The 13003-nt window shown below is 45.4% G+C and overlaps 1 protein-coding gene across 1 annotated transcript in view; it reads left to right on the plus strand.

The window, feature by feature from the left end:
- UROD (uroporphyrinogen decarboxylase) overlaps positions 1–13003 on the plus strand; it is a 121899-nt gene that overhangs the window by 76579 nt on the left and 32317 nt on the right. The gene's annotated exons all lie outside the window — the stretch shown is intronic.

Consider the following 13003-nt stretch of genomic DNA (forward strand, 5'->3'; position numbering starts at 1 on the left):
ATTTTATTTTAGGATACATTTTATTGAGGTTTTACATGGAAAAAGTACAAATGCCGTAACGATATACTGAGGAAAGAATAAGTGAGCTCTCGTGTGGGCAACAAATGTGGAATTCAGGGTGATACTATAGTATGTGGTGTGAAGAAGCCGCTCGAGTTGTTTATGATGTGTAGGTTTGCAGTCCGTAAGAATGAGTGGTATTTTGAAGCAATGCATCCGGAGTAATCCAAGAGGCTGACCAGGAGGTGACTATACAAAGGAAGTTAGCCCCGTTAATTGTATGGATTATGTTAGTAAAAAGAGAAGGAAATGAAAAGTGGAAGGATAGAAAGAGGATAGGCCAGACAAGGGGAAGAAAAGGAGTGAGAGGAGTAGGGGGGGGATTTTAGGGAATGTGTTTGGGGGTGAGGATGGCATGATCTATGGGTGTATATCCTGGATATAGGAGTCCAGCTTGGACCAGATTTTTTCTTTGAATTAGTTTTAAGGAACGCGTTCAAAGAGCTGTCCGCTCCTCTCGTGAATTGTACCATTTCCCACCTGGTATGAGGGCTTAGTTTGAAGAGGTCCTTCCATTCGGAGAGAATGACTTTGAGTCCAATTGATAGGAGGATATCCCAAAGAAGTCTGTTTTCCCTTTTTAGCTCTCAGTGCATGTCAGAGGAAAGGGTGCAGAGGGAGATAGAGGCTAAAGTTGGTGTCCAAGTGAGATTTAGAAATTGAGATATGGCTTTGCTCGTTTCAGCCCAGAATTTATTTTCAGAGTATTTGCAATCTAGAAGCATGTGTGCAGGGTCACCTTGTCCCTTCTTGCAGCTCCAGCACGCGTCCGTATCCCGGAGGTCTAGTCTAAATAGTTTAGCCGGAGCCAGTGGGTCTTACGCACCTGCTAATATCTGCTCTGAGCTAGAGCCGGTGTGATTTTGTTGGCGGTAACGTTCGTCAAGATATGAGACCAGTTCAGCGCGTAAGGTTATTAGTATCATAAAGTAGTGCTTCCCATTTCTTTTCTATTGGTTTCCTTGGAGCTGACCTGGTAGGACGTAGGAGGGAGTAAAGCTTAGAGTCTAAGTGGCCCCCTTTGGAGTATGAGCGTAGCGTGTCCGGCAGGTCAGCTGTCGGGCTTTACGCCTTGCAATAATAATTACTTTAATTTTTAAAAACTGGTAGAAATCTAGGTCATTTGAGTCCAGTTCACCTTTAATTTGAGAGAAGGGCATTGGATTGTGGGGGGAACCTAGGTCACCTATGTATTGTATGCCCTTACGCTCACAGTTTTCACAGAATAGTGTTCCATTTATTTTGAGGCGTTCGTTGTGCGATAGCGAGGACAGAGTGGAGTATCGCATTTTATTTGGAAGTTGTCAATTTTACAGAGGGCTTGTGCTGTGCATGTGGGTATATCCCTAGAGCGTTCCGCTCCTATTTTCTAAGTAGTGATGAGGGGATGAGTGACGAGGGATCCGCTGGCACCTCCTCTATTTCAAGCCACGGGGGAGTTCTTTGAGGGATACACCTGAGACTGCTCTGATTAGCCAGAAATGCATGTTGGTATCTCCTGTAGTCTGGTAACTTTAGGCCACTTAGTGTTTTAGGCAATCTTAACGTCTAGAAGACAATTCTTATATTTTTTTGGATTGCCATAAGAATTCAGAGACCATTTCATCAATTTTGTAAAAGAAGGAAGTCTGAGAGGCGGATCGGTGGCATGCTAATTAGAAAGTTAATGGGTGGCGTGATCATCATTTTGACCAATTCAATTAGTCCCCACCAGGTAATGTATCTAGAAGACCAGTGATTTTGAGTAAGATCATTTTCTCGTTGTGGTCTGTGAATTCCTTTAAGTTTTGGGTGAACCATAGACCTAGGTATTTAAGGCCAAGGTCTTTTATAATGCTGCTGTTGCAGTGTATATTAAGATGCAGCACCTCTGTTTTTCATTACTGAGGCTATAGCCTGAGGCTTGGGCACAGTAGTTTATAGTGGATATGATGTTGAGTAGGGCAATCACAACTTGGGAGGTAAATATGAGAGTGTCGTCCGATTTAGCTGCCGCTTTCTGTGTCCCTGCTCTGATGGGGATGCCAGGAATAGAGAAGTCCTCGCTGATTTGTATTAGAAGGACTTCTAGAGTTAGAAGGAAAAGGAGAGGGGGCAACCTTGTCTTGTGCCTTGCTGAAGGTTGAAAGTGTTTGATAGGTTGTCAAGGATGTGTACTATTATGCAGTATGGGTTCCAGTCTGTGTGCTTGTATTCTGGTTAGCCAGGCTGCCTGCTTACCTTGCAATAGCAAACGATTGGTTCGAGGGTAACTCTTCTTGTAGGGTTAGAGTAGGCGCTTGTTCCCATATGTGGATCCTGTGAGCCGGCAGGGCTGGGGCAGCCGGCGCGTCTGGCTGGCTCTTCATGGGCTAAGCCACAGGGGCTGGCTCTGTAGTGAGAGAACTTCAGACCTGCCAGGAACCCTCGAAGGGTTATTTGTGTCCCTGGGGCTCCTCACTTAAGAACCGAAAAACTCAAGAAATACCACAATGAGATAATTGGAAGTTTATTTTTGGGATGTTGAACCAAAGCAAAAAAAGAACAGGCAAGTACTGTTGTGTTCATATGTGAAGCATTAGCATTAGGAATGTGAATATAGACATTTAAATAACACTTCAGGTAGGGCCTAGTAAACTCTCCTGTGGAGTGGTGTGGCTCACTGGTTAGAGGCGGCAGACCAGGAAGCAGAGGTCGGCCTGGGACTAGGGTTCGATTCCCAACGCGGCAGGGTCTTGGGCCATGGTCAGCTGACTCGATAATTCTCGCCTTGGTGCCTACTCCAGCCATGGGTCCCCCTCAGCAACTCTGGGCAATAGCTTGCTTAATCTCTACTAACGGCCCCATCAGCGCCGGGGATGCTTGTCTTCACCTTGGAGATGCCCAGGAGGGACCATCTCACAGGGAAAGCCAGGATGGGTTCCCCAGCGGTATACAGCGCCGGGACGCCCCTTTGCTGGGGCAGCTGTGCACTTTACAAGTATACAACATTTAACATTTTAACATTTTTTATTCTCTGCCCTGTAGCCAGCTCCCCTGCACCTTTCCTTGAAGTACCTGGGGAGAGCGCAGCATTTATTTCCGGGGGTCAGAGTTCAAGAGCAGGGCCTCTGTCAATTCACCATGGTGCCCCCAGCGCCTTATGTCCCTCATTGATCTGCTGAAACCCAGGTTTTTGTTTGGTTGGCAAAATGTTTGAAAAACATGACTTTCCCACATTTCCAATGGTATGTCTGCGCCTTTCCCATATTGAAGGTTAATACACTTGCGTATGAAATGAGAAATCCAGCCAGTGCCACGTTAGAGGCAGAGTGTGAGCTCTAAGTCATGTCTGCCAACCAACAAAATGTGTCCACATATTCGGTTTCCAAGGAGGCCCATTGTCCACCTCTAATCGTGAACACATTGATGCAATCCACTCATAATTTCTGTACGAGTTAGTCGTGAGCACCATTACAGTAGCACAAGAGCTATGTTTATATTTTGGGTCCATTAACTACTTAATTGCAGGTTAACCAATTGCCCCCCTATTTTCATCATATTTTTACCACATTTTTACAATTACATGCGACAAATTAAATCGTCTTCATGCGATGCTTTTTTTGTTTCTGCCTGTAGATGGCAGTGTTGTGTTATCTATAGATATTTATTGTCCTTCCTTATTTAGGCAGTCCCCGCCACCTTTTTTTAATAAAATATATTTTATTGTAGGGGAAAACGACCTTACATTTTCTAAACTAACTATATCTATTTACTCTTTGTATCCCATGGCTCGCTTTCTTGTACCATCTCATAATTGTATCTTTCTTTTTATTCTTTTATTTTAATTTTGTTACCTAAGCCATTTCTCAAGATAAAAAAAACGAAAATCACGCTTATTACCATCATACCGTTATTAGTTAACCCAACTTCCGTAATAACTCATTATCCTGATCAGGAGTCGAAAGGATTGTAGAATGGAAATAGCTTGAAACTAAAGCCTTATGGGTAAAATTTTATATTCAACTGATAGTAAAAAAAAAAAGTGGTGACTGATTACAATATTGAAATCTCTACCTTTCGTTTCCTGAAATACTTTCAATACCTCTTTGTATGTTTCCGCAATTATAAATTATTTTAAAATGTAATCTTGCTTGGTACAAAATATTGCGTTTTTGTAGCTAGAGCAACATTAAAGACTTATTTGTCCATCTTCTTTATATTTGGCTCTTAGGGAGTGTTCTGCCTTTTCTGTCTTACTTTGTTTTTCTGTCCTTCTGTCTGCCTTTGCTTGTCTCTTACTTCATAGCTTTGGCGGATAGATGCAATTTAGGCTACGCGGGTGGATAGCAGCTTTGGGCAGGATTTGTGGTCCATTTGAGCGTCTCTAGCTCTGGAAAAAGTTGCTTATCCAGGTGTGTGGCTTCTAAGCAGGAACTGTTCCTCTATTCCAAGGAGGGTATCCTGATGTAAAAAGACTCCTTTCGAGAGGCAGGCACCTAATTTGCACCGGAGTAGCCCATGTTTGTTTGTGCTTCTCTGGTAAAGAACACGGGGCAAGGTGAGGCTTAAAAGGCGTCCGTCACATTTCTGCCCTGGATGTTCCTAGGTGTCAGGCCTCAAAGCGAAGCTGAGCTGGGCATCCTTCTGTCGTGTCTCTAAAGCAAGCGCCGCATGAAGGCTTGTGCATGCATAGTGCTTCAGGCCAAATAAAGCCCAGGATGTGAACAAGGTCCACTTAGATTCCTTGTTTGGAAATGCATTTTATGTGCAAATCGAGGAAATCTGGCAGGATTCAGCCCACCTGGACATATGCTGGACCACCCTTCTGTATGCGTTAGCGGTGGCAGTATTGTTTCAACTGCAGGTTCCCACAACTGTGATGTAGTTAAATATTTGCTTCACATTTGCAGCCAGTCTGGGTTTCTATTGAATGCGCATTTTATTCTGATTGGCTCATACATTATGTGCTGCTGCAGAGAAAGAAATCTCCCAGGTATTGTGGTAGAAGCTGAAATATAAGAATATTTCATAAGGGCTCTTTCGGTACTGCTTGGAACACCGATTGCTTTCAGCCTGTAATACTGTAAAAGGCCCATTTAGTAATGCATTTTCAGGGTGCTTGGCAGGGGCTCGGGGTGTCTGGAAAGCTCCCTTACCATATTGCCTCCTTGACCCCCTTCACAAGTTTGAACACAGTCAATGCGCTTGCCACATCGCCAGACCACTGCAACGCGCAAGGAGGATCGCAGTAGACATTCCCACAAAGTCCAGAGGTCTGCTCCTCCTCTGATACCCGCCATTGTTACAGGAGCTTCTGCGACACTACGCTGTCCTCCTTCATAATAATAATGTTCGAGGCATGTCTACTGTAGATACACATGCTTTGCATACTTCTGCCATCTAGTGTCTGGTCCGGATGTTTGCAATTTGTTTTTTCTTGGAAGAAGTCTTTTCCATTCACTGGGTAAAGGGACTCTTCCATTCGGTGGTAATGCGCATGGGCATCAACTCCATTGTTACATTGTTTTCTTAACTCCATCGGGTTCGACGTGTTTTGCAGTGCTCCAGTTTAAAACCGTCAATTGGGACCCCGTCTGTACGCAATTCACTTACCCTTGTCTATATTGTTTTGGATTGCGTTTCCACCTTCTGCGTGTCAAAAATTTAGGAAAAATGTCACTATCCAATCAGGAACTTCAACTGCGGCCTTCGGGCCTAGCTCGTTTTCCGCGATCTACTTCCACTTGAAGATCCATCATCGAGTCTTCTGCCGATAGAACGGACTCCATTTTCAATTCTGTCCTCGGTGTCATTACAAATACCTGCGCACCGACCTTCATAAGGTCTGTAACCTCTGTCTCTCCCCGGAGCATAAAGAGGAAGACTGCGACGCTTGTCGATCATTCCAGTCCGAAGAGTCTCTGCGGGACCGTCTAGCTCGATGAAGAGCCATGCCAGGGGCGGCCTTAGACATGTGCAAGCTGTGCACCTGCACTAGGCCACCAAACCCCAGGGGCCACCACGCCAATATATATCCTTAATATAATAATCCTCTGAGGATGGATATATATTTGCGTGGTTGCCCCTGGGATTTGGCAGCCTCCGGCTCTGTTACACTTCCAAACACCCTGACCCGCCCCCCTCCCTCCCCCCCCCTCGTTAACTAGCCTCCCGCTCCGCCCGGACCCCCTCTTCTGGGGCCCCCTACCTACGCTCCCTGCCCAGGGCCGCCATGAACCTAGAGCCGCCCCTGGCCATGCAGTGGCAGAGTATTCAGGACACCCCTGATATCTTTGGAGAAGTTCTTGAGCAAGAAGAGATGGAAGCGTGGGAAGAGGCCTTCTCCATCCAGGGCTCCGATTCCGAGTTAGAGATCGAACTAAAGTTCCACGACGTTCCAACGGAACAGGGTGGCCTGAGTAACAAAGACCCTTTGCCGACCAAATCCGCTCATTCTAAACAAAAGGCTATTGGTCCACCACTGCCACAAGGCCATGGTAAGCACCGAGACTCTGATTCCAACACCCCGGCTTGGCACCGAAGTATCAAGTCAAGCCTTCCGGCTCAGGCTGAAGCCGAGATGATAACCCTTCCGATCCGAAACATTCTGGATCCAAAGACAAATCCAGCTCGGCACCGAATGTTTTGCCATCAAAACATGAAGAAGCTCCTTTAAAGCCACCGGAGCATATTGTAGGCACAACGAAGCAAATGCTGGATCCAAAGCAAATGGAAATTCATGTAAATCCTGACACTGGCCACATTACAATTGAGCCAGTAATACCGGTCCATCTTCTAAAAGGAAAAAAGACCCTGAATATAAAATTCCCCTCGAAGAAAAAGGACATGGCTACTAGTCCTGTTAACATTCCTCCAACCTCCTCCACCTTCTTCAGCCGTCCCCATTAGTATACCAGCATAGACCCCTTACACATCACCTGGCTCTCCAAATACAAATCATGATATAGTAGAGGACGATGACACCTATGACCAGCCACCACCTGATCTATGGGATGACTAGAATATAAACCCCCCCTGGAGACACAGACCCGGATCTATATCCGGCTAAACCTTCCCCCTCCTGATGATAATACTACATATCAGGAGTTAATTGCTAGGGCAGCCACTTACCATGGGGTGACTTTTACATAATGAAGCACTGGAAGAGGATTTCCTATTTGAAACCTTAGGAAACACACAGACATCACAATCGTTGTCTATGATAAAAGGTATGATGAGGGATGCTGACAATATTTTTAAGGATCCAGTTAGAGCACGTATCCTAACACCCAGGGTGGACAGAAAATATAAACTCCCACCATCTGACCTAGCTTTTATTAGGGCAAGTTGCCTTTAGATTCTTTAGTAGTGTCTAATGCCCGTAAAGGGGCAAATTCACAAACCTCAAGGGAAGCACCACCTCCTGATAAAGAATCCAAATTAATGGACGCCTCGGGGAAAGAGTAGCTGCTCAATCAGCCAATCATTTGCGCATCGCCAATACACAAGACGTATTGGCTAGATATGATAGGGCACACTGGGATGAAATGGAAGAATATATTTCCCTGAAGAACACCAGAATAAACGGCAGGAAAGCAAGCTTATCTCTAATTCCTCTATCAGATGAGCGTTAGTTGCTGCAGAAACTGCAGCTCGAGGAGTCAGTGCCAGGATTCTACTAGGTAGACATGCATGGCTCAGAATTTCTAGTTTCAAACCAGAAGTTCAACAAACTATTCTTAATGCACCGTTTTATAAGGAACACCTCTGGGCCTCAGATCAGTCGCTTGAAAAAATGAAAAAGGATACAGAAGTGGCAACATCGATGGAAACACTTCAGTCTCCTCCTACTAGAGGTTCCTTTTGTTGCGCCTTCTACAGAGGGGGCTCCAAGACTAATACCACAGATGCCAGCATATCTTCATACAAAACACAATCTTCCCCCTCTAGATGATTCTGTAAGGGTGGATATAGTGGTAACAACTTTAAAGGAAGAGTTAGAGGTACACCAACACGCACCTCTCCATCCACTAACAAACAGTGACTTGCTATCACTCTTTCCCTCCCCCCTCCCCGATTATTCATTGCCTGTCGGGCGAGGATTACAACAGTGTCTTCCCATTTGGCAATCAATAACGGATTAATGGGTTTTGGACGTTATCCCACATGGTTATTGCCTAGAGCGCACAAGCAACACTCTGAGCATTCCACCTCCTATTCAAAAACTGTCTTTAGAACACCAACATATGCTAAAACAAAAAGTACAAGCTATTCTAATAAAAGGAGCTATAGAACTTGTCCCATTACCACAACAAGGATCAGGGGTATATTTACTATACTTCCTAATTCTCAAAAAGGACTGGTCATTTAGGCCAATCTTGGATCTCAGGCCATCAAACCTATACATAATATCAGAACACTTCCATATGGTAACACTGCAACAGGTACTTCCACTTTTGCAGAAAGGCAACTTTATATCAACTCTAAACTTTAAGGACGCATATTTTCATATACCCATTCACCCACCACATTGCAAATCCCTCAGATTTGTGATTGGAAAAAATCATTATCAGTTCAAAGTACTTCCATTCGGAGTTACAACTGCAGCCAGAGTGTTCACCAAATGCCTTGCAGTGGTAGCAGCACATCTGCAAAGACAACAAACACATACCTAGACGATTGGCTCATAAATGCTCATAAATGCTAACGCACATCCCAAGTGTGTGCAACACACACAAATCATAAACCTTCTACTTCAGTTAGGATTTGCAGTTCATGCTCAAGAATACCATTTTAAGCCCACTTAAATACAACCACATTTGGAGCCATTTTAAACACTCAAATGGCTTTATCATATCCCAGAGAAGAGAAAGATTCCCTTGAGCGCGAAGATGAATACAACGTACAATGACTAATGTAACACAATGTTTCAAACTACAATCAACAGATATCCAATACCATAACACAAAATGTTATATTTTCTAAAAAAACATTTGTCTTTATTTGTATGGCGTAGGCAATTTCGATAACGTTCCTTAAAAACAACACATATTTAATAAATCTTTCAAAAACACAATTACATCACCAATTATCACAAATATTAAAAAATGTATAGCTTCCCTAATCAGAAGTCAACATGTACACGTTCCATATACATCAATTGTGACCTGCATAATCGAGACAAAACAAAAAGACTTAAAAATTATCTAATTGGGGAGGAGCCTAGCCTGCAGCCGAGATGGCCGCCTAGCCCCTCGGCTCCGTCGGCCCTGGCGCCCTTCGCCGAGATCCTGCTCGAAATCCTGTGCCTCCTGGCATCACGCTTCCCGGCGCTGCACTCCTGACCACGTTGCAGTGTCCCCGGTCGAAAACGGAGCTGCCACGGCGGAGTTAAGTCCCGGTCACCATTCCGGCCTTCTGCAGAGGGAACAGCCGGGCCATTGTTGGTGGGGACGGCCGGAGGCGACTGCGACAGCGGCGGCCGCTGCGGAGAGGGAGGAGCCGGGGCACCGGACTTGGAGCTCGGCGCTGGTGGATCTCTCACAGCAGCCTTCTCCTTGACAGCAGCCCAACGCGACTCGATCGCAACATTGTTTCCGGCTCCTGCTTCATGTATCCCGGCCCGGCTGAAGGGGTCCGGGATTGTTTCTTTGTTGCAGTTTGTAGCAGCGGTCGCCATCTTCTGCAACGGACGCCCTGATCCTGCCGGTGGGTCTCCCTGCGCTACAGTTGCTCCTAGCCTTACAGCCTCTTCACGTTCGGCTGCCTTCACGTTTCCTGCACCATCGGGGCCTCACAGAGGTTTCATTGTTTGCCTGATGTCGATGGCTGGTGCCGGGGGCTTGATTCCTTGGGCGCTCAATGGCAGTTTACCTAAGATGGCGGACACAGCAGCACCCTCCATCCTCGATCCACCGCTGAGGCTCTGCGACATCCTGGCGGCACTGGGGGACCTGCGTTTGGCCTTCCACGATTTTGCTACCGAATTGGGGGCCCGGCTCGATGGGGCCCTGTTGGCTGGCCAGGATGACTCTCCAGTGCGGCGCGTTAAGCCATACCCTAAGCCGACTGTCGGTGGATTACCCGAATTGGGGTGCGGAACGGTGGCGGAGGGACGTGTCCCAGGACCCGCTGCGGTACTCCTCGGTCCTTCTCTGGAGGAGTCTGACGATATTGCCTCTTTGGTGCGGCCGGGGCTCGGGTCCCCGTCGCCGCCTCGCCCATCTCCTTTGTTCTTGGGTGCCATGTTGCCGAGCGCCCTCCTGGACTTGCTCTCTGTGCACCGGCCGGCTGCTATTTTGGAACCTATACACCGTTCTGCTCCCTGTAGCTCTAGCCGTGGATTAGCGATGGTACGTCCTCTGGCTCTTTACAGTCAAGCAACGATCCAGTTTGCCTTGTCTCCTGACCCCCAACTTTTACGGTGGTCTCCAAGGTGGTCCATTTCGTCCACACTGGCTGCGCTGCGACTGGTTTCGATTGGACTGCGGATTCGAAGGGGACAAGGCTGAGGATGGGGACTTTCTTGCTGCACACTGGAACATATAAGACTGGGACTGGGACTTGTGATTGTTGGAGGTACAAGTTGCATGGGTGTTAGGTTGGGGCCTGGGGCTGGGTGACCGCGGGTATCGATTTTGTTTGCTTACATAAATCCTTGGCCCTCCTCCGATCAACCGTGACATTCTATTCTTTCTTTAGCTTTCTCTTTATCTTCATCTATATTTCGGGTACTCTTCTGGGGCGACAGACACTCTGCTAGGGGGGGGGTAGGCCGTAGCCTCTGCATGTGTGTAGGGTGGGGGGTATATTTTCTTGTCGGTTTTTTCTTTCTATGGGCCTCATTTTTCTTTCTTTCTTCTTCCTTCCTCTCTTTTCTCTTCCTACACTTATTCTTCTGGCTAGCTCTTTCATCACTTCTTTCTTGGGTCTGTGGGGAGAGTGGGTGCTTATGGGTAGCGTTTGGGGATCGCCATTTGATATGCTTTTTAACTATCCTGGTTACATTGAGTGCGATCGCTTGCCTCTCGGATAATGCTTGCTACTCCTCCTTGTGATCGCTGCCCAGTATAAGTCCTAACTGCATTGCTCTGATTCATCTCCTTCCGGACCTGTTGCTATGGACTCATTTTAGAACTTTATTTTAAAATTAAACCTCATTATCCTGTCGCCTAGCGGCATGATTGTGTTTAACGTAACCTGGCATATATGTGGATCTATTGCTTTGTCACTGAGAGGTGTCATTACTTGCTGATGTGACCATTATTGTCGAGGCCGGCCTGAGGGTTGTAGGCCCGTAATTGTCTGCACATACTGTTCAATAAAGGTTTTCCCCCAAAAAAAAAAAAAAAAAAAAATTATCTAATTCTATTGCACATCAATTTCGAAATCACAAGGCCAATACTCTTGATTTGTATTTGCACCCTTCTGAGGCTGTCTTTTTCGATTGTGCTCTCCTTTAGCGTTGACGCGTTTCGATGGTTTATATTAATTCAGTACCACCCATTTTTTTCAAGACATACAAGTGATTTAGCTGTCAGATATAATTAACAATTTTTCTGCCTAAAAACAGATACAAAATAAAATCAATCAATTTGATGTTCATTATAAAAATTCATTTATACAATGTCATGAGTGTTATACAAATTACATGACTTTCTCAGTAACCTACTTAAATGCTCTACAGTACCCGCACCTCTATATGTCATATCCCAAACATTGTTTCTCCAGTTTCAAAACAACCAGTATCTACCAGTCAGAACTTTCATGCAGCTACTGGGGATGATGGCGTCCTGCATTGCCTTAGTGTCTCATGCAAGACAGTCTCTCGCGTTGGCACGCCTCTCTCAGACTATTTGGCGTTGAGCAATTCATCACAAAATCCAACTACTGGCAGAACACCTTCCAGGGACAGACAACATCTTTGCCGATCTCCTCAGCAGAATGGGAACTTCACTCACAAGTTCTCCTTCCGTACTTCCAAAAATAGGGATTGTCACAAATAGACCTCTTTGCCAAAGAAGAGAACTCAAAATGCACACCCTCTATCCAAAGGCAATGCCCTATGGATCAACTGGTCAGTGATATTTACTTACACTTTTCCCTCCTCTCCCTCTCCTTCCATTTCTGGTTTGGTAACTCGGGTAGACCTCTCTTACACTGATTCTGGTGGCTCCTACATGGGCTTGTCAACCATGGTTCACCACACTATTGGACCTCTCCGTAGTTCCACAACAGAAGCTTCATATAACTTCAAACTTTCTCACACAGAACCATGGAGAAATCATACATCCAAACCCCAAGGGACTCAACCTAGCGATTTGGCTCCTGAAGTCATAGAGTTTGGATACGTAAACCTACCACCAGATTGTATGACTATTCTTACGGAAGCACAAGAAAGCCTACCACCAGGACATGTTCTGCAGCAAAGTGGAAATGGTTTGTGATCTGTTGTAATAATAATACAATTGGTCCACTAGATGCATCTATACAAGATTGTATTTATATTTTGCATCTACAACATTCAAGCCTTGTCTGCTTATATATTTGATGACACCTTGCAGCAGGATCTGCATATTTTCAAAACAGACAATATTTATACCTAGTCAAAGTTCCAGTAATTAAAGCCTTTATGGGAGGCCTTAAAAAAGAATACCACCCACGGTACCACCTGCACCTGTTTGGAACCTTAACATTGTTCTCACAAGGCTTATGGGTCCACCTTCTGAACCTTTACACAATCGTTCATTACAATTTCTTTCATGGAAAGTTGCCTATCTAATTGCTATCACTATACTAAAATGTGTTGGTGAGCTACAGGCATTAACCTTGGAATAACCCTTCTTTCAACTTCATAAAGAAAGAGTGGTTCTTCGTACAAACCGAAAATTCCTTCCAAAAGTGATATCTACTTTTCATATTAATCAGTTGTGTTACCTGTGTTGTTAACTGAACCCGATTCAGTAGCAGAAAGAGCTCTACA

The sequence above is a fragment of the Lissotriton vulgaris genome, chromosome 1_1, assembly GCF_964263255.1.
Source record: "Lissotriton vulgaris chromosome 1_1, aLisVul1.2, whole genome shotgun sequence".
NCBI lineage: Eukaryota > Metazoa > Chordata > Amphibia > Caudata > Salamandridae > Lissotriton > Lissotriton vulgaris.